The 25744-nt window shown below is 42.2% G+C and overlaps 1 long non-coding RNA gene across 2 annotated transcripts in view; it reads right to left on the minus strand.

Annotated features, from left to right (window-relative positions):
• Positions 1-25744, minus strand: part of LOC146360929 (uncharacterized) — a 122894-nt gene that overhangs the window by 25284 nt on the left and 71866 nt on the right. Inside the window, exon 5 of one of the 2 annotated variants that reach the window (XR_014799496.1) lies at positions 18612-18757. The exons of the other annotated variant lie outside the window; for it this stretch is intronic. This is a non-coding gene — a long non-coding RNA (uncharacterized LOC146360929). The remainder of the gene's footprint in view (positions 1-18611; positions 18758-25744) is intronic. 2 annotated transcript variants of the gene reach the window in all.

Raw genomic sequence — 25744 nt, forward strand, 5'->3', positions numbered from 1 at the left:
GCAGTCATACAGGGAGTGCAGAATTATTAGGCAAATGAGTATTTTGTCCATTTCATCCTCTTCATGCATGTTGTCTTACTCCAAGCTGTATAGGCTCGAAAGCCTACTACCAATTAAGCATATTAGGTGATGTGCATCGCTGTAATGAGAAGGGGTGTGGTCTAATGACATCAACACCCTATATCAGGTGTGCATAATTATTAGGCAACTTCCTTTCCTTTGGCAAAATGGGTCAAAAGAAGGACTTGATGGGCTCAGAAAAGTCAAAAATAGTGAGATATCTTGCAGAGGGATGCAGCAGTCTCAAAATTGCAAAGCTTCTGAAGCGTGATCATCGAACAATCAAGCGTTTCATTCAAAATAGTCAACAGGGTCGCAAGAAGCGTGTGGAAAAACCAAGGCGCAAAATAACTGCCCATGAACTGAGAAAAGTCAAGCGTGCAGCTGCCAAGATGCCACTTGCCACCAGTTTGGCCATATTTCAGAGCTGCAACATCACTGGAGTGCCCAAAAGCACAAGGTGTGCAATACTCAGAGACATGGCCAAGGTAAGAAAGGCTGAAAGACGACCACCACTGAACAAGACACACAAGCTGAAACGTCAAGACTGGGCCAAGAAATATCTCAAGACTGATTTTTCTAAGGTTTTATGGACTGATGAAATGAGAGTGAGTCTTGATGGGCCAGATGGATGGGCCCGTGGCTGGATTGGTAAAGGGCAGAGAGCTCCAGTCCGACTCAGACGCCAGCAAGGTGGAGGTGGAGTACTGGTTTGGGCTGGTATCAAAGATGAGCTTGTGGGGCCTTTTCGGGTTGAGGATGGAGTCAAGCTCAACTCCCAGTCCTACTGCCAGTTTCTGGAAGACACCTTCTTCAAACAGTGGTACAGGAAGAAGTCTGCATCCTTCAAGAAAAACATGATTTTCATGCAGGACAATGCTCCATCACACGCGTCCAAGTACTCCACAGTGTGGCTGGCAAGAAAGGGTATAAAAGAAGAAAAACTAATGACATGGCCTCCTTGTTCACCTGATCTGAACCCCATTGAGAACCTGTGGTCCATCATCAAATGTGAGATATACAAGGAGGGAAAACAGTACACCTCTCTGAACAGTGTCTGGGAGGCTGTGGTTGCTGCTGCACGCAATGTTGATGGTGAACAGATCAAAACACTGACAGAATCCATGGATGGCAGGCTTTTGAGTGTCCTTGCAAAGAAAGGTGGCTATATTGGTCGCTGATTTGTTTTTGTTTTGTTTTTGAATGTCAGAAATGTATATTTGTGAATGTGGAGATGTTATATTGGTTTCACTGGTAAAAATAAATCATTGAAATGGGTATATATTTGTTTTTTGTTAAGTTGCCTAATAATTATGCACAGTAATAGTCACCTGCACACACAGATATCCCCCTAAAATAGCTAAAACTAAAAACAAACTAAAAACTACTTCCAAAAACATTCAGCTTTGCTATTAATGAGTTTTTTGGGTTCATTGAGAACATGGTTGTTGTTCAATAATAAAATTATTCCTCAAAAATACAACTTGCCTAATAATTCTGCACTCCCTGTATAGTCTATGGATAGAGCATTTCGAGTTTTCTAGGTTTGCTAGCTGATAACCTAGCACTACATTCCCATCCTACCTACATTCCCATCCCACGCACAAAACCAAAAAAGATGACATCCAATGCTAACATTAAAAAATTGAAGAACCCAGAAACCATGAGAACATGTATAATTAGCCAGTGTTTAAATGGTCATCTTCCTAGCTCTTAGTGCAGTCTGTGTAATGCTGAATTATCCCCATGTGGGAATAGCACAGCTAACAGTCTGGTGCATCATGCATGCTGCTTCATCCAGGCAGTGCAGTAAAATCATCTGAGATGGACTATGTCCTGCTGTGTGCCACATGTGAGAAAGGACAACTGTGACAAATGGCCTGATTTGACCAAAACTGCCTGAAGTTTATGTATGAAATTGGCTCAAGTTTCCCTTTGGGTTTGCTTTTAAAGCACATCAGCTACTGTCTTGACCAAAGGCCAGCCAGCCTTCTCCTGATGCTCTTGGCATGTGCAGTCAAAAATAGTCCACGGCTACTGTCCTCCTGATGAACAGTAACTTGCAGCGATGAGACTTTGATCAGTTTGTGTCAAGGATAGAAAGTGCTGACCAGAGTGCAAAGAGACAAATAGAGGCAGACGTACCTGAGTGACTGAACTCATTGCTTTGGAGGCTGCCAGTCACTAACAGATTAAACTTTCTTTAATTAACATCAGCACATTCTTCACATGATTATTTTATAGTGGCTAGGGTGAGTGTGACTGAGTCAGATCGCAGTCGATGACTTTCAGAAAGGGGCAATCGTTAACAAAGTCCAAAATGTGTTTCTGCAGTTTAATTACATTAAATCTACTATTTGTCATGCGTTAGTTAGATAAAAAAATTTAATTATTCAAGTGTAAGAGATAAGAAAGTGAAAGAGCCCCAGTACAAATCTGCCACTTACATGCAAACTATCTAAAATGGCACTAATTTCGCTTGAGTCACAAGAATATTGATATTTCTGTGCCCAATGAGTTATATTTGCTGGCATTGCTCTGTTCTGGTACTTCCCTGTGCATACATGGAATGCAAGACACCCCCACCCCCTTACCCCAAGGACAAAACAGGTCTGATATCTGTGACAACAGATACTGACCTTAATAAAAAATATTGAGTTGTGGATCTCTTAAAATCATCATCAATAGTTAACTTCAATAAAAAAAAAAAAAAAAAAGTAAATATTGAAAGAATTCAGTTGAAATTCCCCTCTTTTTAACTTCCTTATTAACTTTTTCAAACTGTTTTTACATCTGTGATAATCAAGATCAGGGTGTCTAGATTCCACAAATTGCCCGAATTCCAGTGCTGTTATTAGGCCAACTAATGAGAGACCCTTCAGCAGACTCCACACATTGCTACACTCGTCATGGAAAGAAATCATGTGGGCTCTGGACTGGAATTGGGCCACTGTGTTTGCCGTCCTTCAGGCAGCCATCTTTAAAGCCATAATTTTATACTTAATGTCCTTTCCTGACTTTATGAGGATTGGAACTGATTGTGAACTGGGAACATGTCAAAGTCAACAACAACAAACAAAGATGCACTGGGGTACATCAGTGGCCGCGGGACATTGAAGGTTTTGACCATGAACCACAAAGGCCTGCAGGTTTTTGTCCAAATCAAGGGGCCGGCAGCCAGGGTCATTGGCTGCATGTCATATTGCATCTTTTGCACCCAGCCATTGCTTTATTTCTCTAGTAAAATTTCATATAATTTATGCCCTGTGCAACTATAATGACAATACAAAGCTGTTACCACACATTTATATGCTTAATAGCTGCGATTGGTGTTTGCAGTACCTTAGAGTGTGTTAAGATGTCCTATAGACTGGAGGAAATACAAATAAAGATGTTTTTTGGGGGGTATTTTTTGTCTTCATTATTTTCTTCACTATTAAAACAAACCTACAAAATAAATAAATAAATAAATAAAGTGTGTGTGTGTGTGTGTGTGTGTGTGTGTGTGTGTGTGTGTGTGTGTGTGTGTGTGTGTGTGTGTGTGTGTTAGGGGTGCAACGATACTCGTATCGATATTGAACCATTCGATACAGTGCTTTCGGTTCGGTACGCATATGTATCGAACAATATAAAATTTTTAATTTATTTTATCAACTTTTCTTCTGACGATGCTGTCTGTGTTGAGCGCTCAGTGGATCTGCGTTCGACTACTCCGCCTAGGCTGCACTGTCGAGCGCGGATCCACTGAGCGCAGCGCAAGCTAGCAAGACAGAAGCTAAGCTCGTTGCAACATGGCAAATTGAACCTCCCCCACCCTCATTCAGATCTGGCCTTTGGAACCATTTTGGTCTTCATGTGAAGTATGACCCTGAAGGTAAGCGCGTCATGGACAAAAGTAAAACAGTATGTCGGATGTGCCACGCAATGCTCAATTACATGGGTGGGAACTACTGCGTTAGCGCAGTTTGCTCGTTAACGTGTTGACGCCGTCCAGCCCCACGCACGGGGCGATCCGCGTTTTAATAAATTTTAATAAATGACAAATTAAAAAAAGCATGAACATTTTTTTGTATCGAAATATCGAACCGTGACACCAAAGTATCGATCCGAACCGTGAATTTTGTGTATCGTTGCACCCCACACACACACATACACACCTCTGCTAACTAAAGTCACTGACCAGGCTCTCTCCACAACATTTGGGAGGTGCCTGTGATGCATCTTTAGGGAAAATATCTGACATATAATATGGCCAGCTATTTGGTACAGATCATCAAAGTGTGTAACTCTGTGCTTCAGTGACATTGATTATGTGACTGATACAAACTGTCATCTTAAAATCAAGGGGTTTAACAGAAATACTTCATTATCTGTTCAGGAATTACAGTCATTTCTTAGACACAGGTTCAGAGGCTCAAAAGTAACTGGACAACTGATTGTTATTCCATGACGAATTGATCAGATACAAGGTGTGCAGTTGATTCCAGTTGTTCAATTTGCATTTAGCAACTTTGCTTTCTTTGGAACTCTCAATAGGCTTTCCAAAGAGCTCTGAATACATGCAAAGAAGGTGTCTTAAGCAGAAAAACCAAATTATGTCGATCACACATAACAAAAAATAACTAAAAGTAGCCAAATCAACAGTCTGTACATTCTTAAAAAGAAGCAATGCAGTTGTCAGCTAAGCAACACCAAAATGCCTGAAAGACCACAGAAGACAACTGAAGTGCATGACTGTATAATCTTTGCCAAAATTGAGAAAACCCTTTCACAATATTTAACCAAGTCAAAAACACTCTCGGGGAGGGAACCTACAAAGTCAACAATGCCTTCATTAATGTCAATACAAAGGGTTTACCACAAGATGCAAACCACTGGTTACACTACACAGGAAGCCAGATTACACTTTGCTGTAAAACATCTAAGAGCTAATAGAATTATAAGGACACCACATTATCTGCCAAACATGGTTGAGCCATTCTTATGGAATGGACATATATGGGTGACTGTGTCACTGATAATGAGACTTCTAGTAGAAGTAGTAGGAAAAATTCTGAAGTGCACAGGGCTATCTTGTCTGCTCAGATTCAGCCAAATTCTGCAAAACTGATTGGATGGCACTTCACAAATGGATAACGGCCCAAAGCATACTGGAAAAGCAATCCAATAGTTTCTCAAGGCAACGAAATTGGTCGTTGGCCTAAACCACCTGATCTCGACCCAACGGAACATGCTTTTCACTTATTAAATACAAAACTGAATGCAGGAAGAGCCACAAACAAGCTTGACAAGCAGAGCATGTCAAGGGAGGAAACGCATTTATGGATTCTAGACTTTAGGCAGTCATGGGTTTAAATTATGTTAGCCTGTTCAGATACTTTTAAACTGCAGTTAACTGTAATATGTAACACATGGTGTATTCCCATATTTGGTGTAATAACAATCCTTTATCATCCCATCCTCATGAAATAAACAAGGCCTGTTGTGATGGTAGTTTAACACTTCAACACTTTTCTACATAGCTGGTCTTAATAAGGCCAGGCGAGGATGAAAAGTAAACCTCAAGGCAAAGGAAAATAGTTGATTTTGCAAATTTTCTTATTTTTTGCACATAGAGCTGTGGGGTATGTGAGACCTTAGACAAATGCAATAACTATCAACAAAACAAAAGGGTTAACCTTTAATAATGCCGTGTAATACCACAGATTGTTTGAAATGAAAATAAGTAGCCGTGGGGTTAACTGGGATAATAATTGGAGGTTAATCACAGGCTTTGCAGCTGACCCCATAGCAAGCAGAGCTTTTTTCTTCTCCAAACATCAGTAAGCTCTTTAAAAGTCTCCAGCTGAAAGGACATGGATTCATGGATTTATTGGCGCTAACAAGAAGTGTCAACCTGAAATATTGCATGTTCTGCTCCCTGTGTCGTAATCTGAATAAATGCCTGCACAGAGGCCATTTACAGCTATGCTAATTTAAAATCAATGCAGCAGTCAATGAGGATATAGTCCTCTGACTGCAGTTTCCCATGGTGCCGTTACACTGTTGTGTAGATAAGTGGTGAGAGCACGTTTCATATAGAGAGGAGTAAACTTCCTGATGCAGCATTTAGCCCCCGCTGCGAGACAGAACATGCTTATCGCTACGGCTGAGGTGGGAAGCAGCTGCTGGAAGAAGAAAAAAAAAAAGACAAAGGAGAGCTGCCACTCAAGGAATAAAAGACATTACACAAGCCGGTGAGATTTAAATGAGAGGAGATGTACTGCTGCTGCCCCAGCTTCCAGATTATGCATGGAAAGCATTAACCTGGCTTTTAGTGTGCCACAATGGGCCCCTTAGCCTCTGTCAACCCACACACAGCTGAGTCCCAGTGACATCGACTGCTCTGCAAAAAACATTCATCCACTACATGCACACAGACATACATTCATGCATACAATGTGCACTCTCAGCCAGAAAAGACAATGAATCTGAAACGAGTTAAAGCCTCTCTGAAAGCACTTTATTTAGCTTTTATGACACGCATTTGCAATTTTGCTTCAATGGTACTACATGATGTCATGATGTAAAAAAGAATGCTATTAATATTATATATAAATTCATTTCCGTAGTGCTAGAATTACTGTCTTTCTAAATCCTGATTTAAAGTATGTTAACCCTTGAAGACATACTTTTATTGTCACGGATGTTCTTGCAAGTTAAAAAAATAAATAAAGAAAAAAATCTCCCCCATTAATTTATTCCAGTATAAAGAAACACTGAGGTTGCCCTCGGGGACTTAATTTGTTCTTACATCAAGCTTGGATGGACACAATCAGTGACAAGACAGCAGCACAGCTGAACTTCTGGAACAGCAATGACTGCACGACCTATGAAAAGAGACGACTAAAAAAGGCATATGTCGCAGATCAAACTCGGGGACAGCCTCTTTGCACTTTTCTTTCTAAGAGATTCAGGCGGTACGGTACAATGGACGTTTTTTATGCAAATGCACCCTTTTAATCAACCAACACTTCAGAGAGTCCTGTTTAAAACAAAGAAAAGAAAAAAGAAAAAGGCCAAATTAAACTATTTAGAGAACCTTTCCATACAGTTTTGAAAAGATAGGACAGAATATGCTGCAACACTAATGAATAAACAGTTCTGTTCCCAAAACTTAGTGTAGCTGTGATCCATTTGTTCAAAACTTTGGGCCAAACTAATGTATCCTAACTACTGTTGGATCAATTATTAGATTTTGTAAATGAAATTGGGATCCCCACAGTGAACATCTTTGCAACTATTTTTGATGAATGAAATTTGGACCCAAGACGCTTACATACACTCATCATGGATATGAATGTCATGGTAATTTGGGGCTTTTCATGATTTCTCTGGGCTGTGCTTGGAATGATTCTACAGTCGTACCTCAACCAAATAGTTTTGGTAGCCATCAAGCTGCTGGCATAATCCTGACTGGATATTAGACCACTATTCTTGGAGGAAATGGTACATTTAAATTGCTTGGTTTCCTGCCACCGACCTGGCTTTTAGGTGTAGTAGATGAATTTTCAGTAGGGTTGAGGTTGGGGCTAAATGCTAGGCTTCTTTAACCATTCCAAAACTAGTTTTGATGTGGGTTTGGGATTAATATCCTGTTGGAACACCCAACTGTGTCAAAGGTTTAAGTGTCTAGCTGGTGATCTGAGGTGAAATTCAAGAATCTGGATGTAATCTGTTATCTTTAGAAGACTCACCTTCACTCCTTCAAACATACCTCTTGTCATTGAGAACAAATAGCTATCCATCCAATATAAACTCACTTTACTGTAGACAGTGTTGCTGGTGTTCCAGGAGTTTCCAGTTCATGGCATGTTGGTAATTTCTGGGTTGTTTCTGAACATCCTAACCAATTTCTTTTAATCCGAGTGTGCCAGTTTGGGTCTTCTTCTAGGCCTTGGCAAATGGGTGACAGATCTAAATAACTTGTATTTATGGACAACTGTTTGAACTGATCTTGGAATCAGCAGTTGTTTAGAAAAGATGTTCCCAACATCTATGCTTCCCCTTTGCAGATTTTCACTGAGTTCCTTGGACTTTCCCATTGTTCTGAGTATTGAGTGCTCTTTCTTTTTATGTTGGCAAATGAGAAACTAGCAGGTGTAGTCACTCATGATCACTAATGAGAAGTTAATTGAACTTGTTTTAGAGTCATTGTGATCATAATCATTCCAGCTAACATGACTTGTATACCTATAATGAGTATATATGAACCTTTGACCACAAATCAACATTCCCAGTAAACAGAGTATAAACTGTCATGGTAAACTAGGAGTAGGCCAGAGTGTTTACATATTATGTCACTTCCTGCTAATTTTTTGTGCTTCTCTTTGCTTTATAACAAAAATACTGGCAGCTATCCTACTTACACCAACTCTAGCTTCCAGTACATAAATAGCATACTGGATAGCTAAACCGAAATTGTTTGCATGGGAAAAGTAGCATTTTAGCATTACGCTTGTCAACTCTGTATCAAAGTACAGCTTCTCATCTTTTCATATATATTGAAATACTCAATTTTGAGGCTCATACTTGTGAAAAAAATATAAAATAGTATAATGCTATACTTGGCACTCTAATCATACACTTTATAACAGATATTCTAAGTAGATTAGGTTGAGCTTGGTTGATTTTTATACATTTACTGACACCTGCCCAGTATTTTTGCCTTGGTTTACCACAAAACCATGAGCAATTCATCAGTTTCCATTGCACTGAAAAAAAAAACTAGTCTTGGCATACAAGACTTTTCCGATCTTAGAGTTAGAAATATTGGATGACTTTTTTTATTGTAACAGGGACCCACAGAATAATATATGCCAATATACCTAGCAATGTCTAAGTAAATATATATATATAAATACCATGGTCCCAGCACAGAACATATCCTTGTCCCTCTTTCAGAACACAGGTTGGATCGTTGAGCTGTAACAAGCTATATTTCTCAGCACCATTTGTGGTATAAGTAGGGATTACATTGCTTACCCTAACAATGGAAAAAAATATATATATTCATGTCAGTGTCAAATATATATTTATATGTATTTTTTGCCCTTGATCAAGAGACCCGTCTTTAGTTTTCAATTTCAGATTATTTTATGTTTCATTAAGTGGTATAAAAGCATTTTCCTGAACAGCCACCTGGCAACAAATAATACCCATTCATTTTCCATGACACTGACATGCAATACCTTTTTGAAAAGCTCTCACTCCCTGTTGAGTGGCATAAGCACACAGTACTCCAATTACAGTTCTGTGCACAGCAATTATGCTGTAAAGCCAAACAGAAAGAGACGCTGTTAATGGCTAATTTACTTTCCAATTAAAAATATCTTTTGATAAATGCATTTATAGCACCCTTCCACCCAACACCAATGACTGGTTACCTGCGTCATACGTGAGATTAACCAAGCAGTTTAGCCTAAAGTGACTTTGGAACTACGATTACCTCCCTTATTAAAGGCCCCCTCAAGTGACTTCATTACAATATTCAAATGTATGTACCGCTGCTAAAAATTGCCCATCTAAGGAGTAATTATGTCTCACAGTAACAATCCCAATCAAAATGGGATTTGCTTGTGCATCAGGGGATTAGGCACACCAATGTGCAGCTGTGCCAGTTTCAATTAGGAAGAACATGTTGTTACTCCACCCTGCAAACAATTGATTCCCTAACAGGGGATTTATATGAAACTGAGAATCAATGGTGACATTGCTTTTTATGGTTTAAATGCTAACATGTCCATCTACAGCCTTTGACAGTCATTTAGCTAAGACAACTTGATTCATCCCAATAGTTATTCCTCATCTTTTCATTTTGAAGTGATGCTACAAGTGCTACAACTAAAAACAAACAAAAAAAAAAAAAAAAAAAAAAACGGCAAGACAAAGAAGTCAAACTTTACATTTCTAATGAACATTTACAACCTGGTGTGAAAAACAGGGTCATTGGGGGTAAGGGGAGGGGCTGGGTGTAATTTACCTGTTTAACCCCTTATTGACCAAGCATCATTTAGGCCGCCTGGACTTATTTGGTAATCTTGGCTATAAAGGGTCGAAATCATACTACAAGTGAATGATTTTGCTCCTTTTTTCAGAACAACCTCAGCTTTCAAAATCTGGCAGTGATTTTACATTATTGTATTGTTATGACAATGGAACAACAGTTTAAAATGGACTGTTTTTTTCAAATTTATAGTTAAGTGGAAACTGATTTTCAACATGAACAAAATGTAACACAACATCAACTTAAAAATATGAACTATACTAAACAAACAAAAAGTTGAGCCTAGGCCACTCAGTTTTTTTTAATTTTCAGGCCTTTTTGGGGGGGGCTTTGCTACTTCTACACACCCACCTCTCTGCTCCATGCGTCATCAGTTCTTACTTGTGATTGGACCGTAGTTGCTTGCGTTTTCTAATGATGCACCATAAAGTTTCGTAAGGCTCGTCTTCTCGTCTTTCAGTAACCTTTTGAAATGTCCCTGTAGCCCAAATGGTCGAGCAGTTATGTTAGGGCGAAGCGCACATGGTAAAAGCTAAGTGGAGTTGACTTTTCTTTATTCAGACAGAAGTAGCTTGTGGACGTTTTGTGCTACCATAATATCCCCATAAAGTTCAGCCTTCTTCTTTCAGTAACCCTGTGAATTTTTCTCTCTACCTCAAATGGTCGATGAGTTACAGTACTGTGAAGTGCACATGGTAACATCTAGGCAGAGTTGAGTTTTCCTTCTGTGTTAAGACAGCAGTAGCTTGTGAATGCTTTGGGCTACCGTAATACACCAACACAATACACAGCTTCTCTTCTTTTTGAAACTGTTCACATTTTCTATCTAGTGTAAACAATGATGGAGTTAGTCATATAAAGAGTGCTTGTAAAATAAAAAAGGGTTAAATTCTTAAATTTTGGATTAATGGGTCATATGCTCTGTCCAAACAGGGAGCCATGCGCTCATTGTGATTTACTTAATTTGTCACAAGCACTATCATTGGTAGTTGATGTCATTACTTTGTCTGAAAGTTGAAAACATTTTACCTCTGTACACACTCACTTTGCTCGGCCAGTGTTCAGTAACTCTTGTCACTAGATAAAAGGCCTTCCATTAGAGCAAGCATAGCAAGTGGTGCTTGTCCAGTAAAATCTGAAAATGAAATGAAATAAATGTTTTAAACATTGATTAAAATATACCAAAGTGAAAGCGAATTATCCCCTTTCATCGCAAATGGAATTATGGCATAAATCTCCTTAGCTTGTCTTCATCCTTTAGATTACTCTAAACTTGTGGCCACAGTTGGCTATTGTGTCTGGAAGCAGACTTGACTCTGCTTCCATTGTAATCTGTATGGAGCCAGAGTGTTTGTGTCCTATTAACAATGACTTGAGCTTATCAAACTGAGAGGCCAGTAGCTTTTTCTGTTTATCTGTGTATGTGTTTGTGGATAAACCTGAAATTGATGAGAGACCACAATGTGCTTTGAGTTTAGCAACTCTAAGAAATCCCTTTGCTGAACGAACTGCTAATACACTACCTTAAATTTTCATGAAGAGTTTTGAATATTAGATATTGAGACTTAGCACACAGTGCTCAAGACATTGGATTCAGTGTTCACTTTATTCACATATATTTTTAGCGTGCCTACATACACAATCATGATGTAGGCCTGTGTTTCTGGGCTCATTAAAAGCCTCCCCCCCTCCAATACGTGAGTCTCATAGACAGCAACAACAGAAATATAAATTTAGACAATAAGAAGAGATTAAAAAGAATATAAAGCATTCAACACACCTTCGTTCATTTACTGCTGATAATTTATGTACAATTTTCCAGTATGGTAGGTTTATGTACAGTCAAGCCCATAATTATTCATTCCCCTGGCAAATTTTGACTTAAAGTTTACTTTTATTCAACCAGCAAGTTTTTTGTTTTTTTTTGACCAGACGTAACACAGGTGTCTACAAAAAGATAATACAATGTACAAGAGGCATCACTGTGGAAAAAATAATAATGTGTGTCTCAATAATCAAGAGAAAAGCCTTTATTGGCTGTTACAGCAATCAAATGCTTCCTATAATTGCAGACCAGCTTTTTGCATGTCTCCACAGGTATTTTTGCCCATTCATCTTTTGCAGTGAGCTCCAACTCTTTCTGTTTGGAGAGTCTCCTTGCAATCACCCTGATCTTTAGCTCTCTCCACAGATTCTCAATTGGATTCAAGTCAGGACTCTGGCTGGACCACTTTAAAATGTTAATGTTTTTGTCTGTTAACCATTTGTTCACCACTTTTGCTGTGTGGTTTGGCTCATTGTTGTGCTGAAAAGTCTACTGGTGCCAAAGGCCAAGTTTCGCTGCAGACTGCCCGATGTTGTTGTAGAGAATCTTCAAGTATTGCTCTTTTTTCATGGTGCCGTTTACTGTGATTGTGGTGTTCCTGGGGTTGAAGGCTTCTCCTTTTTTATGCCAGATGAAGGAAACACCATTGTGGCCAAACAACTCAATTTTTGTTTCATCTGACCATAACACAGAAGACCAGAAGTCTTCTTCTTTGTCCAGATAAGCATTTGCAAAGGCCAAGCGAGCTTTTGTGGGCCTTACCTGGAGAATTGGCGTCCTCCTTGGTCTGCATCTGTGGAACCCAGCAGTGTGCAGTGTCCGTTGGACTGTCTGCCACCAGCAGAGCACAGATTCAAGGACATGGCCTTGGTCTCACATTTTTTTCCACTGTAGCCACTGGAACTTGAAAACATTTAGATATGTCCTTGTAGCCCTTTCCTGACTTATAAGCAGCCTCAATGCACAGCTGCAGTCTTAGCCATGACTGTCCACAAGCCAACTGCACATAGCTGCTGTTTTTCACATGTTGAGTTGATTAAAACAGCTGTTCCCAATTAATCAGGGTAATCAGGATGCTTTAGAACAGCCTGGATTATTTGGAATGGTATAGAACTTTGGATTTTCAAAGAGATTGTGACAGTTTGTAAAGGGTATGAATCATTTTGGACATGACAGTTTTTGCTCAAATGTAAATAAAAGCTGTTTTTTTTCCACAGTGATGCCTCTAGTACATCATCTTATTATCATTTGGGAGACACCTGTGTCATTTCTGGTAAAAAAAAAAAAAAAAAAAAACTTGCTGGTTTAATAAAAGTAACTTTAAGGCAAAATTTGCCATGGGTATGAATAATTATGGGCTTGATGGTACAGTGAGGTTTTCAGTATTTTATTGCTACATTTGTTAAAAAAGAAATGATTCTAAGAAATATATAAATAAAAAAATCTACCCATTATTGTCAGATAATAGTAACTATTTAGATAACTATAGAAATAATAATAATATTTTACAATTCTTCAGCCAGGGAGGAGTGCAGAAAGAACAAAATGTGCAAGCAAGCAGCAGGAGGCTGTCAGCATGTATTAATGAATAAAAGATAGGCAGCAGAAAACAGTATGTTTTTAATCTGGTCTATTTTTTAGTGTCTTCTTAAACAAGGAGGAGGGTCATCATCTGTCTGCATGCCTTTCTGTAAACGTTACTGTTGGTGCCATCTTCATGCATTTTCACTGTCATGTTTTACTACTTTTGAACAACAATCTATTATTTATCTTGTCCTGTAACCATTACAGAAAGTGGTTAGTACTGTCCAACAGACTTAGAAGGGCTTTCTGGATAATTAAAGTTGCTTAACATTTAATTTAATTTAAAAGTTTTTAGCTACTATTTCCCAACTACTGAAGATCGATAGTTATCAGCCTTGATCTTGAGTACTTCGTGGTATTTTTTCAAGGCACTGGAGAGACTTAAGCAAATCTCAACCTTCAAAAGTACAGTAGGAACACTCCAAGTTCAGGGAGTCAGATAATCAATTTTCCTAATCAAAAAGTAGTGTGTCAAAGTTTTGGCCTCTAAAGATACTGTTTCATACTGATCAAAGATTTACAAACCTAATGCCTCAAAAAAACTCAACACCCAGTTAACCTTGGCCAATGTGTGGAGCTGTCAGCATTCATATGAAATGCTGCTGTTTTGCTCCCAATTCTTGCTGAACACGGCATTGCCACCAGACACAGAGAGCTCATTTAGAGTTGTGGTTTAATGCCTGTCCCTTGATGTGGGGAGCTGTCAGCCAGCTGTCTTGCCTTTGCTCTTTTATATAGAACATTCTTCAGCTCAGTGCTGGGCTCACAAACATATAGTGTACAGAACATAAGCTCTGATGTTCTTAAAGACTACAATAGGCATAATACAGCTGATCAAAGGTGGCAAGAAAGGAAGATGATGAAATATGATTGAAGAAAACTGCTTACACGACAGGTATGACTTGTCTGAATGACAGTTTATTTTTGAAGTAAAACATGGCAACCTGAAATTAAATCTCATTTAAATGATAATTCAGTGGTTGCAGGTGTTTTTGTCCCCAGGCATGTGAAGTCACACCTGAGTCCTTGCCACTGTATCTCTAGCAAATCAAAGAGCTAAGACACTTTCACAAAACAGGCACAAACTCCAGTGTAAAAAAAGGTTCTTCGCAAACGTACTCAAAAGAAAATAATTTGAATTGGGCACACCATCACAACATGAGGTTAGCTAAAGGGCAGCTTTAGCTTAAGGAGAACAACCTTGGTTTAAATTGGGGTCAGACTTTGGTAGCTCTAGATGCCTTCTCAAATGTGATGATACCAGTGGTTTTTCCTTATTGTTAATACAACACATAAAAATCTAAACTGGCCATTGTAGTGCATTAACTACAAAGTTCACTGAGCCTTCTGAAGGTCATGAGCTTCTATTGTTTTCCACGATCCATTAAAAGCAACCTCCAGCAGTGTACTTCTGCCCTGACAAACATAATCCATCATTTTATGTACAGCATGTTTCTTTTATTAGTGCCTCAAACATATAGATAATTAAAGTGATCTTTATACCTGAAAGAGGGAAAAACAAAGAGATTTGATGTTTTCTTTTTTTTCCTGTTGCTATTACATTTACATTCCATGTAAACCTAGCTTTACTGATTACACTAGAATAGAATAGGATTTTATAAGAAGTATTTTTGAAAGTATTTCCCAAGTGCTGTTAAACAGAGCAAAGAATTAATAACACATCTTTTTCAAACATGTTAGTTTTATTTTGGATGCTTTAAATTATTTAACTTTGCACACAGAAACAAAATGATTTCAGAAATTCAAAAAACTACCACTGTCAAAACGATTAGCATCCTGCAGTCCTGTGTTGTAGTCTCATACACGTCTCCTGAGCAATCCCAGCCCATTCTTCCTTGGCAAATCTTTCAAGCTCCTCCAGATTTGATAATCTTCTGGAGTGGACCAGTGAGATTCAAGTCACGTATATATACAGTTCTTAAACTTGAGATTTTAAATATATCTATTTTTTAATTAGATAGATAGAGAAATAGATCACTATTTTTACTTATATTTCATTATTTAATATATTTATATTACGTGGGGGTTTTCTTATGTAAAATGTGAGGGAATATTTCGTTAGGCTTGCAGAATGACAAAGATTCTTGAATCTTAACTTTGGTTTTCTTTGGTGACGTATGTTTTTGGTCGTTGTCTAGAAAGAGAAGCGATGATCCAGAACCAGTTTTGCTGCTGACGGTTTGAGGTTTTCTTCTATTCTTCACATATCATTTCCTCATCTTTTCTTTCACCTTGTTGAGATTCACAGTTCCAGGTGCACTGAAGCATCCCCACAACATCACCACCACCGTGTTTTACTGTGGAGACTGTGTTCTTTGGGTTCTACACCTCTCCCTTCTTTCTTCCAACATAAGCAGCATCTCTGTGGCCAAATAGCTCTAGTTTTGTCTTATGTGACCAAAGAAAATGCTTCCAGTATGCAGAATGTTTCTCCAGGTTGTCCTACTACAGTATGGCTTGAAGTGGAGTCTTTCTTGGTCTTCAACCTCAGAGTCCATTTCTGTGCAGAGTTCCAGTGAGTGTCTTGTTTAAAATAACAATTCCCAACTTGGCTAAGTCATTCATCAGAGTCTTGGCAGTTGTTCTCACAGTAGTTCTGATGCATCTCTCGCTAGTTTTTTTTTTTTTCCCCAGAGTCTCTGAAATCTTTTGGTTCTCTGCCAGGCTTGTTCTGTACTGTATGTCTATATGGGACTGCCTGTATAAATAAAGGTTAAATAAAAAATATATATATATATCATATGGGGTCTAATAAATTGGTCGTTATCTGTACAAATTATCCATTGTTTTTTGGACCTCAATCTTACAATTTTGGTACTTCCTCAGGAGGCTGAGGTCTTTTAACATCTGCAGGAAGCTCCTGGGGATGTTTTACCAGTCAGTGGTTGCTGGAGTACTTTTCTATGCTGTGGTGTGCTGGGGGAGCAGCACAGCAAAGAAGGACTCATCCACCCTGGAAAAACTGATCAGGAAGGCTAGCTCTGTGGTTGGCATGAAGCTGGACACTCTGGTGACAGTGGCAGAGAAAAGGACACTAAAAATCTGCTGGACATTATGGACAATGCTGGGCATCCTCTGCACACGGCCATAAACAACCAGAAGAGTCTGTTCAGTGACAGGTTGCTTCTCCCAAAGACAAGAACCAACAGACTTAAAAACTCCTTTGTCCCACATGCCATCTGACTGTTTAACTCCTCTCTGGAGGGGAGAGGGAGGGGAAACAGGAGGACAAAGGAGGGGGGGACAACTAAGCTGTAGTGCCTCTTCACTGTGCAATACTTTTTGTGCAATACTTTTTGTTAATAGTCAACGGTGCAATAGACTTCAATACTTGAAATGTGCAATTCACTTGTATTTTTATTTTTTTTTTTATTCCTATTTATTCTATTTATCCCCTTTGTATATTTTATTTATATATGTCTCTGTATTTATATATGTGTATATATATATATATAATATTCTGTAACTCTGTAACGTCTGTCGGTGCTGTGCTTTTTGGAAACCGAATTTCCCAGAGGAACCCACCCGAGGGATTAATAAAGTTTTATCTTATCTTATCTCTTATCTTAAGTACCACTTTTTTTTTTCCACAAGTTACAACATTTAGACCAGAGAGTGGATTGCTATGTTTTCACCTAAACCTATGGCAAGGTTGGTTAGCAAGCAACACACAGACACACTTATCTTCTAATTAGTGCTAAATAACAGAGTAAAGTGGATAACCTGAACCACACAGCAAGCCATATTGTTTGTCACGTGATTCCTTTTAAGACGCTCCAAAAGACGCCAACAACGCAAACACTGTGGAGGAAAACCAGTTCAATTACTCAGATCAGAGGAGGTGTGGTTCAAGGTTGATACTGAACTGTGAATCTGCAAAGTCACACCCTTAGCTCTAACCTTAACAATACACAATGTATAGCAATGAAGGGGGAATCATGCACAGAGGCTAAAAACTGTTTTTCAGGCAAGATATAAAGATGCTTTTTTTCATTCTTTGTGCTCTGGAGCACACAAAAAATCCATTCACACAGGTAATATGTTTTATGTTATAGCCAAACACTATCATGAAGCCAAATATGGATTTCTTCGCATTTAACTGCACTTGAACACAAAATGTTGTCCTGAAGTTTTGTGTGAATTATACACAAAACTTTGTATGGCACCGCTGATGAATATACTGGGAAAATTCTGAGACTGAACTACGTTACAATTTGTCAATGATATTTAAAGGAAGTTCGTAATCATGATTAGGACCATGTGTGTTTGGCGCTAACAGGTGTTGGAATATTAATACCCCTTGTTTAGTGATGTGGTACTTTTGATGCCTGTGAAACATTCTGTCCTGCATTTATGTTTTTAACATAATGGAATGTGTTTCATCAATGATGTATGTAGCCGCGCATAGAAGACAGCAACATGTAAGCCAATTTAGAAACTGATGTAAAATGTATGTCTTTTCAATGTAACTTCTAAGTACAGCAGACAAAAAGAACCCTGGCTTATTGTGAAGCAATCACACCTGCCAATTTCATGCACTTTCAACGTAATTCAACATAGGGTTGCCACAGCAACAGTGAAGCGACAATAACTGTGAGATTTAAAAATTTAATATCTAAAATCATCTCAACAATGCACATAAGATCATGTTGTAAATAACTAGTTAGTTGTTTTTTTTAATGCTTTTTTTTTTAACTTATTGAACTTCTCACCACCTCCATTTACTTGTGTTTTGGGGAAAAAAAATTAAGACATGAGGTTCAGTTAATACAAATTTTCCAGGCACCATCACAGATGTTTTTTGCAGGGCAGGATGAGCATGTCTCATCCGTTGCACATTTCTGCATCTTCCAGGCAGTTTAGGGATTCATGCAGCAGCTTATGAACCATGATTCTGCTTCCTCAGCAACACCACTCCAGCTACTGCCAGGTGGGGTGTCTTTGAAACATTTATACAAAATGTACATCAAATCCGCTGCCTGCCATAGCTGTAATGTAAGGCTTCTTTGCAGTTTTCTATAATTTACACTTTCAAGGTGGTCTTCGTGTATTGTGTTTTAGGATAAATTGAGTCACCTTGAAGCGTTGCCAGAGGCTCGAAGCCTGCAGGGGCCCTCGTTAGGAGCTACTCTGAGGGATCTGCATCAACTGTCTTCTCTGACAAACCAGCCTCGCCTGCTGACTCCCGTCTTCTTTCCCCCTCACTCTGCACTGAGATATCCCTGCATGCAAGCAGTATGACAAAGGTAAAGTTGCACAGCGGAAAAAAACCCAACAACCCTTCACTGACAGCGGCTAGTTTTGAAACAATACGGACAAGTTAGGTTTTTCTGGCTTTCAGACTGCCAGCAGAAGAAAGTCAGAGCTATATTTTGTAATTTTCCAAGTTTTCTTTCTCTTACAGCTAAAAGGCAGACCTTAATGACATTACTGCTTTTATAATAATCCAACCCATAGCCTGAGACGTAATATGTTATCAAGAAATTTATGTGGAGGAGTCAAGCCTTATGAAGCGCCTTGAAGCGACTTTTGTTGTGATTTGGCGCTATATAAATAAAATTGAATTGAATTGAATTGAAAGCCGTTTCTGGCACTATCTGTCATTTTTCCTTCTAATGGATGGGAGTGATATTTTTTCACTTAAAAAGTCACTTAACACCAGGGTAGCAAGAAATGTTTCACTTTCCTGCCGCACTGAAAGTTTGAACTGTGGGAGCGGTAAAACGGCCATAAACTGTTAATCTACAGTTGGGTGAGAAATCAAAGAGAAACCCTGCAACTTTCATCCATACACCAAGGCGGTTCTGTTATGCTCTAGAGGATATTTTTCTGACATGTTTTGGGTCAACTTGGAGGAAAGTGTTACTTGAAATCAATAAAAAGTTATTTCTCTACCCTGATGAAACATTTCTGTCCTGAGTAGTCTCTGATCTCATATGCTTTGCTCCTCAAAGTTGGTGTGTTTGTTGGTTGTCTGGACATAAAGTGTTGATAGGTGATATTGGTCCATACTACGATTTTATGCTGAATGAATGGAAGTACATTTGAATATTTTGCTTTTATGCCAGCACAACCAGTGTTTTACACTACTACCCAGTTTACCCAGGTCCTATTCTGAAATACAACCCAAGAGGTCTACTTGGACCCACCTATGTAGTTACGTCAGCTCTGTCAAAGGCCTCGTAACTCTTGGGGCCTGAATGTGGAGCTGCCCCTGTTTACTTTTTTGAGAGAAATTCATCATGGATTCACACATGCTGATTAAAGGCTTCACATTATGTCCCCCAGGATTTTCTTCCAATGTAAATTACTCCACCTTTCATATGTTTTGGTTCTCTAACATGTTTGCAGTGGTAGGGAGTCAGTTCTACTGTTTTGCCACATTCAAATTCACCAGTGTTTTTCACTGCCCAGCCCACAGTCTGCCATTAGTATCTTCTCAAAGGAACCCTAATTCATTCAATTTATTCTTGACATTTAATTTTCAAACTTGTCAAAACATGAGCTGATTTTTAAAAAGTACCAAAACTGGACCAGTAACAGCATTAGTATCCATCCATCCATCAACTTTGACTCATATGAATTCAGGGTTGCAGGGGCTTTAGCCTATACTAGCTGCCAGAGGGTGAGATTAGGGTTTCTTCATAGTACCAGACCTCAAACCGCTGCACAATGTTGACCTGACATTTTACTCATTAAAAGTAGTTTACCAAAGTAGTGTGCTTCTATTTAATTGATTGGCCAACAGTGTACCCTACAAGATAACTTGCATGAAGGCAAGATAACCTTTTCACTAGATGATCCAGCACTGTGTTGGTGTCACTGCTCTGTTAATAAATACTGGCTTATCAAAACTGTATGAAAAATGTTAATTTAAGAAGGGTGTTTGGTAATTTTCGCTCACAATGCCAGAAACTTTGATAACTATTTCACCTGCCTATGTCACTTAGGCATGGTTGTTAAAACCTGCTGGTGTTTGCTACCCTTTAGTTTCAACCTTAACCATAGCTTGGTGAGAACTAATTGCTGTATAATGTCATGCTGTGCATTGTAATGTAAGGCAAGAGCAGAGACTGTTTTCAAGAAAATAACTGTACACTGTAGCAAGACAGTATAGGGCTGCACCACTAAATATTACAGTAAATATATAAATATAACTACATCAGAGATTTTCACATTTCTTGGGAGTTATTGCTGTGTGTTAGGCCCTGTAGCAATCTGTCAGCAGCAAAGCTCAGGGGCTTTCTCAAAAACAAATGAGAGCAACTTCTCAATTCTGTTCAGGCCTTGGCAAATTCTTTTACTTGTCTTCTGCATTTAGTGGCAGAGTCTTGTTTTCGTCAGTATACATTATTGATATTTGAAAGTAAAGTTGCCTTTAAACTGTGGTGCAGTGTGGAAAAACTGCATTCTGCTAGTGCAGCATTAACCTACACTTGTCAGAAGTCCACAAGTATCATATGCAATTCAAAGCTCCACAGGCCATAGGCCTGAAAAAAAAAAAGCCCACTAAAGAACAACTATAAGATACAACAGCCCACAGATGTGGTTCTCTGTAATGCTGGGGTTGGGGTCAATTTGAATGTGTAAACTGTTTCTTGGTACTGAAGATGAACGTGATACTGGAGAACTGTATTGTTTTCTTTTTTTTTTTTTAACTTTTGCATGATGATTTTAAGAAGCAAAGGATTTTAAGGTTAACTAAGCTATAGCTGAGCTATAAATAAAACACGATAGAGCATAAAATTTGATACATCATTTGTCCTTTATAACAAAGTGCAATGACTATAAAGAGTTGTTTTTTTTTTTTTTTACAGTACTTTACAATTGTAACTAAACACACAGTGGTGCATTATTATTAGACTGATCACCACTAAGGAATTGTACTTTATTGAAATATGAACCACTTCGTCAACACTACCTGTCATGTTCAAGTTTGTTCATTTAAAATAGATCTTGATTACTTTCATCCTTTCATCAACCATTTATTAGTTATGTTTAGCTAACTGACTTAAGCTATGACTTTCTAAGATTTATCCTCTTCTTGTAGCTACTGTTTCATTTCAGATATTCATTATGTTCAGTGTCCAGTTTCAGGTGTTTATCCATCATGTTTCGCTAGCTAGCTAAGACTTTCAACTGTCAGACATACTGTGGCGAGCTCAGACAAGGAGGAGACAGAATTCCATTCGGTCTTGCTCCCCCGCCCTCTTAGCCAGGGAGCACAGCCATTTATTTACATCTGCCAGAAGAACACTGCCACTAGCTAACTGCTCAGCGTGGCAACGGCACAGCAACAACAACAACAACACACAGGGCGCCCTCTGACCCCGGAAGGACACACCGTAGCAGCGAGAGGGCGTCACCCGTCACTATGGTAACATAAACAAAACATAACTGTACAAACAGAACCCTGAACAGCCCTGACCCACTACATAGCCCCCACCTAAGGGGTCAGTCGTCCCCGACGACCCCATTACCCCACACAAAGTCCTGCAAATGTCCAGGTGCTTTCTTTTGGCGCACCGGCTGGTCTCGACCGGCGGGGGAAAAGTCACTCGGGTCAGAACATGGGGTGCCACCATCATCCCCTGCCCCGGCGTCTGCCGGAGCGAGCGGTCGGTACGGTGAGAGCCTGTCCCGGTGCAACACCACCATGCGCCCCAGGCCCGGCATGCGGATGCGGTAGACCACTTCTGTTAGCCGCTCCACGACCTCCGCCGGCCCTTGCCAGTGACTGCACAGTTTGGGGGACACTCCTCTCTTGCGGACCGGGCAGTACACCCAAACCTTGGGTACCCCTCGGCACTTGGTGTCGTAGGCTCTTTTCTGTCGTACTCCGCCGCTGGCCTGGGCCTGGCGGGTGTAGTCATGAACCACCTGCAGCTGCTCCCTCAGCCTCCTGTAGTAGTCCATCTCTGGCCCACCATCAATCTCCGGCTCGGGGGGGGACCCGAACACCAGATCCACAGGCGTCAGGATCTCCCGTCCAAACATCAGAGCGGCAGGCGTGCACTGGCTGGACTCCTGAACCGCAGTCCGATACGACCAAAGGACCAGGGGCAGATGTCGGTCCCAATCCCGCTGATGGCGGCTGGTGAGAATGGCGAGCTGGGTGGCCAGCGTGCGGTTGAAGTGCTCAACCAAGCCATCGCTTTGCGGGTGGAGCGGTGTGGTTCTCATCTTCTCCACCCCCAGCCGCCGGCAGATCTCCCCGAAGACCTTCGATTCGAAGTTACGCCCCTGGTCACTGTGGAGCTCAGCCAGGACCCCAAAACGGGTGAACATCTCCTCCACCAGCTTCTCGGCCGTCGTCGTTGCGCTCTGGTCCGGCACCACGTAGGCCTCTGGCCACTTCGTGAAATAGTCCATAGCCACCAACACATACCGGTTCCCTGACTCTGTGACGGGGAAAGGCCCTAGGACGTCCACTCCCACTCTTTCCATTGGGGCCCCCACCAGGTACTGCTGAAGGGGGGCAGTGGAGCGTTGAGTTGGGCCCTTCTGTGCCGTGCAGGTGTCACAGCAGTGCACATGAAGTTCCACATCCCGTCGACAGCCAGGCCAGTAGAACCGTCCCCTGAGGCGGCGGAGAGTTTTGGCTTCCCATAGTGTCCTGCCCCCACCGAGCCGTGGACCAGCTCAAGCACCTGTGACCGCAGCGACCGAGGCACCAACAGCTGCAGGAGATCTCTGCCCTGACCGGGGGCCCGCCATCTCCGGTACAGGAGGCCGTCGTGGGTCTCCAGATTGTTGTGCTGGGAGTAGTAGGCCTTCACCTCGGGCTCCTGTCCTGACACCCCCGTCCAGGCGGGGCGTTGCGCCGCCTCCAGCCAGGCCCCCACCTGAACCAACGTCGCGTCGGCCTCCTGCTCCCGCTTCAGCTGCTGCGTTGTCAATGGGAGCCACCCCCCTCCGCCGGCTGTGGCCTGAGCAGTAGCCACCCCCAGCACCTCCTGAGCCCGCTCCTCCTGTCGCAGGCAGTAGCGGCACTCGACGGCTACGCAGGGCCGTCTGGAGAGGGCATCAGCGTTGCCATGCTGTCGACCTGCCCGATGCTGGATCTCGAAGTCGTAGCCCTGAAGGACCTCCAGCCAGCGGGCCACCTGCCCTTCTGGGTGTTTGAAGTTCAGGAGCCAAGTCATGGTCAGTGCGCAGGAGGAACCGGCAGCCATGCAGATATGGCTGGAAGTGCCGCACCGCTAGCACTACGGCCAGCAGCTCCTGCCGGGTCACGCAGTAGTTCCTCTCGGCTCGCCCCAAGGCACAACTGAAGTACACCACCACCCGTTCTCCAGCCTCGTCCTGCTGGGAAAGGACCACCCCGACTCCTACATTGCTAGCATCAGTGTCCACAATGAAAGGTTGCCGGGCGTCGGGGTAGGCCAGGACTGGGGCTCTGGTGAGGGCTTCCTTCAGCTGTGCAAAAGCCGCAGCACAGGCATCCCCCCAGCCAAACAGCTGTCCCTTATCAGTCAGTCGGTGGAGGGGGCTGGCCATCGTCGCGAACCCCTTGATGAACCGATGGTAGTAGGAGGCTAAGCCCAGGAAGCTCCGCAGTTCTTGGACGTTCGAGGGAGTCGGCCAGTCCCGGACTGCAGCCACTTTTGCGGGGTCAGTGGCGACACCTCGAGCGCTGATCACATGGCCCAAGAACGTGGTCTCTCTCGCCAACAGCCGGCATTTTGCAGGGTTGAGCCGCAGCCCAGCTCGTCGGATGGCACTCAAGACCTCGCTCAGGTGAGACAGTGCACTGTCGAAGTCGCCACCGTGCACCAACAGGTCATCCAGGTACACAACGCAGCGGCTACGAGGGATATCCACGAGCACCCTCTCCATCAGCCTCTCAAACGTCGCTGGCGCATTGCAGAGCCCAAATGGCATGACCCTGAACTGCCACAGCCCCTGTCCAATGGTGAATGCAGTCTTAGGCCTTGCTTTGGGGGCTAGCTCCACCTGCCAGTAACCGCTGCGTAGGTCGAGGGAGCTGAACCAGCTGGAGCCGGTAACGTAATCTAGGGCCTCGTCGATCCGCGGAAGCATGTACGAGTCCTTCTTGGTGACTGCATTGAGACGGCGAAAGTCCATGCAGAACCTCGGGCTGCCATCCTTCTTCCCCACCAGAACCACGGGTGCCGCCCATGGGCTATTGGATGGCTCGATCACCCCAGCCGCAGCCATCTCACGGATCTTCTCTTCCGCTACCTGCCGTTTTGAGAGGGGCAGCCGGTGTGGGAGCAGACGGATGGGCTGAGCAGAGCCGGTGTCGATGGTGTGCTGGACCAGACTCGTCTGCCTACAGTCTTTGTCACTGGCGGCAAAGATGTCCACATTCTCGTCCAGGAGGCACCTCAACCACTGGTGCTGGTCGACGTTGAGGCCTACGCTGCTGCGCTGCCAAAGGTCATCAACAGCCTCGATGGTCTCGGTCGAGGGAGGTTTGTCGGGCTGAGAGGCTGAGGCTGGGGCGAGTGGAGATGACCCGGAGCCACCGGCATCTGAAACCTGCTGAGCAGCAGCTGCCCGACGCCTGTCTCGTCTGGTCCCCTCCGCTCCTTCCTTTTGGCCGCGCTGGAGGGCAAAAGTCTCTGCGCCAAGAGTGATAGCCAGCTTCGCAGTGTCAACGCAGGCCCCCCAGCAGCTCAGCAGATCCAGGCCAATGATGCACTGGTCTTCAATGTCGGCGAGCCAGAAGTCGTGCACCAGCTCCAGATCCTTCACTCGGATCCGGAACGGTTTCTTCCCCCGCATAACAGTTTTCTCCCCCGTCACTGTCATCAGCTGGGTGTCTGTGGGCAGCCAACCCTTCACCAGTGGCCCGGATGTTCCAGGGAGCACGCCAGGTCGTATCAGGGAAATGGTAGACCCCATGTCCACCAGGGCCTGGCATGGCTGGTCCTCAACACAGCAGCTCAGGTAAAGTCCCTTGAGGTGCCCAACTCGGCCCACCACCGTGCATCGTCCTTGGAGGGGGGCAGGAAGCTGGAGCGGTGGTCCCCTCGCTACACCGCTCCCTCCTCGTTTCCCTGAGGCTGCGTAGTTCTGGTCTTCAGGGCTGGTGCTGGGCAGTCACGCGCCACATGGCCAGGCTCATCGCACCGGTAGCAGCGGTTGGTCGGTCGACGAGGACGCCTCTGGGGCACCGAGGGTTGCAGCTGGGATATCTCGGCGACCTCCCCCTCCCTGTCGCAGTCTGTGGCTCTGATTTG

Source organism: Perissodus microlepis, chromosome 23 (genome assembly GCF_051167445.1).
Source record: "Perissodus microlepis isolate ML-2025 ecotype Zambia chromosome 23, ASM5116744v1, whole genome shotgun sequence".
NCBI classification, from domain to species: Eukaryota; Metazoa; Chordata; class Actinopteri; order Cichliformes; family Cichlidae; genus Perissodus; species Perissodus microlepis.